Genomic DNA, 4,432 nt, shown 5'->3' with positions numbered 1-4,432 from the left:
ATGTCCTTTTCTTTTAAGTTAGACTTCAAGAATAAGTCCAAGGTCAGGAGAAGACAATGGGGTTTTAATAAGCAATGATTTATTTGGGTGAGATTAGCATCAATAAACAGCCATTAGTTATGCAAAGGACGATTTGCATGAGCAGCATTTGAGGGTCAGGTTGCAGCAGGACTGTCTCAAGTGAGGATGAGGGAGGACCAGCCCTGCACACAGATCCCAGCCTGGTGCTGATGCCAAACAAACTCACCTGAAGGCCCTGCTCTGAAGCGGCCTGGAAATGATCCTACAATGTCCTGCATCCTGGAAACAATCCTATAAGCTTTAGTAGCTCTCCCCTTTCAAGAAGACAGGGAAGAAAACCCAGAGGAAGAGTTTCGGCCTGCAGCAAGCAGAGACAGGAGAGTTTGAGCAGCCAAATGAGGAAGGCACACTGCTCTTTGCATCCTCAGAGTTTTATAGGGATAAAATTTTTCTGTATAGTCCACACAAGGCCTGACAGCACTTAAATCAGCCTGAAGGCATCTGTGGTCACTACTGGAGGGGAGGAATAGGAACCTACAGAACAGAAGGGATTGACCCCTTCTGCAGGACCCAGAATGCAGGCAAGTCCTCCCCAAAATCAGTCACCACGAGCCTCCTGCTCTTGCTGTTCATGTGAGAAATTCAAAAGCAGGGGCTAAGGTGGTGCACTGGAATGATTTCTAACACAGCAAATTCCAATTTTAACAGCGAATTTTCATCTGCAGGGAAGAAAAAAAAAAAACCACAACGGAAAGAGGTGCCAAATCACACCAATCCATCAGGAACTGTCAAAATTGTCTTTGCTGGTACAAACGTGCCTCCCTCATTCACACAGCTCTAGAGGTTTAGAGCAGAGCAGAAAATCTCTTGCAAGAGTTTTTTTTTCTTTATGGTATTTTAACTATACCACAAAATGTGGGGCTAATTAATCCCTGAAATTGGTGACATTACACTTGAGATGAGCCTGCCCGTTAAGCCTGAGGAGGTGGGAAAGCAAAGAATAAAAACATCCATATGCTTCAATTTGATTTCCACGCAGCCAAAGACCCAGCAAACACAGTTGCTTATTAGAGATAAGTCTTCATTTAAAAGTTAATTATAACTGTACTGAAACACGTAGGAGCTGAAGATGGTAAAGGTGAACTTTAATGAAGGTTTAATCACCAGAATGACCGTGAAGTCCTTTGGTCTGCATGCCCTCTGCAGCAGCAGGAGCTGCAGGGACACCTCTGTTCTGGGTACCACAGCCCAGACACTGGGAAGAAAGAACTGAACACCACAAGGAACATCCAAGTTCAGAGGTCCCCAGCAGACAGGTTTTTGTACAAGGCCACCCACAATGCAGAATCAGCTCTGCTTCACACACAGGATGATCATTATTCCACTGCTAATGTTTGTTTTTTAACATGGAAAGCCAAAGTGTCTCTATTTCTGGAAGCCATGGGTCGAGCTCTATTCGGCCTGTAATGGCAGTTCAGTGCATCACAACCTGCATCTCATCTTTAAAAATGGCCTACAACAAATTTCCATTAACCAAATATTCAGTATTTCATCATTAAAAACCAGATTTTATTTTTCCTAGGCCCATCACTGTAGCAGTCTCAGAGACTTTGCAATAAGCAACACTTTCTAACTGGAAGCAATGGAAGCAACAGAAGCAATGCCCAGCACAACTGAAAATATTTATCTTCAAGAATTGCTAATCACAGCACTGAAGACCAGAGTCACAATGGATAAAACACATTCTATCAAGATATAGCTTTAATTAACTGAATTAGTGTGAACTTGGAGTTCAAGTTAACATGCAAATGACAGGTCTGACAATATATTTTCTTTAATAGATTTTTTGAAAATAAAAAAAAAATTGTATTAGTTATATGCACCCAACCCAACACAGTGCATCTTCTGCTCTCCAAGATGCCTGTTCAGCTCTCCTCCTGAGACAGACCCATCCCACCCAAGCCCCCATGCACAGGCACTTGGGGCTCAGAGGAACCCCATCATCTCCAGGCAGAGCTGCAGCACCCAGCTAAGACCAGGACATACCTCCTACTTATCTGCTCTGCCAGCTGAGCTGCCTTTGACAGTCACTACCTCTAATCAGGTATCCCTAAAGATTTTAATAACATGATTATATGATGGCAAGAAAAACCAATAACCCAAACCCTGATGTAAGCTGTTTTTGTCACAATCTTGAGACTCCTGCTTGGAGCAGATGCCTTATTAGCCATTTAATTCTCAGCTTCATGGCGAGGCGCTGCAATGAGAGGAAATATAAAGTCAACAAGGCAGCTGCAAACTATCTTCATGTTCTCTCTCAAATTTAATAGAGATTCATGAGGCTTTACACTAATGTGCTGAGAGAAAAGGATTACCAGGCTCTTGCACCTCGCTTGGGTCTAAGGGAGGTGAATATCAGCAATCAGCAGCGGATGATAAAGGCCTGGCAGAAGTTATTCCAAAAACCAACCGTGCTAATGTCAAATAGGCACTTCAGCTCACGTGGCGTGTCCAGTCCAGGCCAAGCTGTCTCAGATCCATGAGCCCAGTGGTAAAGGAGCAGATCCATAACAGAGGACACTGTTGTCTCAACAAGACCGTGCAGGATCCAGGTTGGTTCACTCACCATGAGGCTTCCAGCCCCTGGGCAGGAGTGTCCCCACGCTCTAAAGGTGCTGTGCTGGCAGGCTGTGCCAGTCCCCCTGGCTCCCTCTCCCCCTGCACATCAGTGCAGGGCTCAGGGCAGCATCTCTAGGGGCAGAACCAGACCCACATTCCTTCCCTGGCTGGTGGCTCCAGTCGTGCTCAAAAACCACTGACACGACTGACTTCACTACCCCAGTACCAGGCACTCACTCAGTCACCACTCGGCTCCCTTCACTCCCCATCTCTTGGGTATTTCATGCAAGACAAAAAGCAGCTGAGCATTAATCCTGTCGCTGCTGGACTGTGACACTGAGCTCTCCCCCCTCACGTGTCCTGCTCCTCTTTTCCCTCTCACTCTAAATGCACCAGAGGGGTGCCAGGCTCCCACCCAGGACCTGCCAGCAGCACTGCTGCTGTCGGGGGGGAGCAGAAGCACCTCGGGGGGTGCTGGGAGCATTAGCAGGGTCTGGCTGCTGAACTGGTGTCTGAGCCAGTGAGCTGTGAGCCCAGGCAGTGACACTCACAGCAGCATGCGAGAAAGAGTCCCTTGTGCTAGACAACACACCCTCTCTGGAAGGTGAAGCCTCTGGAACAGGCTCCCCAGGGAAGTGGTCACAGCACCAGGCTTGTCTGATTTCAAGAAGTATTTGGACAACATCCTTAGGCACATGGTGGGATTCTTAGGGTGTCCTGAGCAGGTCCAGGAGCTGGACTCAATGATCCTGGTGGTTCCTTTCCAAATCAGCATATACTATGATTCTATGATTCTCTGTGCTTTCCAGCACATATGGAAAATGGATAACCTTTTTATTTTAAAATGCAGTGCATTCTGATGAAAATGAATGTGCCTTAAGAAAGACTTTCCACCTTGCATTCTGTCTGTACTGTCAGTAAAGCCATAAAACTTGCTGCTATATATTTTCTTTACCAGGCAGAGAACCTTGGCTGCCATTCAGGTATGTGACTGGGATATAACGGTAGCATCCAGCCCCGAAACAACCTGGATATGATTGTATTCACCAGTACAAAAACAGCTGTGAAAGGGCTTGACTGAGACCGGACCATCCCGTAGGGGATACAGAACACAGCTACTAAGAGAGAATCCTGAGCCCCAAAACCTTAATCAGGCAGGAGACAGGAGTTATTTTTGCTTATTGGTGTGGAAGCTGCTTGACAAAAGGATGACATCAATTGCACCAAGCCTTGTTCTGAGAGCCAAGAGAGGAGCCCGAGAAGCGATGCTCATTTAGGGCCGTACCCGCAGCGGGAGCGGGTCGGGACACTTGTTAAACGTGGGGAGAGCTGTTACAGGGGCACACACCCAGAGCTGCTGGAGATAAAGCAGGGCATTACACAGCAGTTAATCCAGCACCGTTTTGCTGCTCAGGCTGGAGATCCCGACCTGTTTATGCTCTGCACACCTCTTATTGAAAATAACGGAGCGGGTCTCACCTTGGCGGCGCTCCCGCACGGAGCAGCCTCTGTGCCCCCGGTGAGTGATAACAGCTGCCGTGACACTGTAATTCCCGTGCAGCAAAGCATGTTGAAACCTGTTCCCTCCTGTTTGTTCTCAGCATGGATCATTGCTTCTTCCACCGCTGCGAGAGCCGGACCAGAAGAAAAGCCAGTGGTCTCCCAGCAGAGGTGTTCCATAAATTCACCGCTCCGCTGTGAGGAGATGCAGACACAAACAGGCACGGGAGGCTCTGAAAGGCCCCAGGGATTCCCTCTGCTGGAGCAGAACAGATCCCCAGCACCAGGAAAG

This window comes from Manacus vitellinus, unplaced genomic scaffold (genome assembly GCF_001715985.3).
Source record: "Manacus vitellinus isolate BGI_N305 unplaced genomic scaffold, ASM171598v3 scaffold_31_pilon, whole genome shotgun sequence".
Classification (NCBI taxonomy): domain Eukaryota; kingdom Metazoa; phylum Chordata; class Aves; order Passeriformes; family Pipridae; genus Manacus; species Manacus vitellinus.
The sequence above is the reverse complement of the archived record's forward strand: the minus strand, read 5'-3'. Positions refer to the sequence as shown.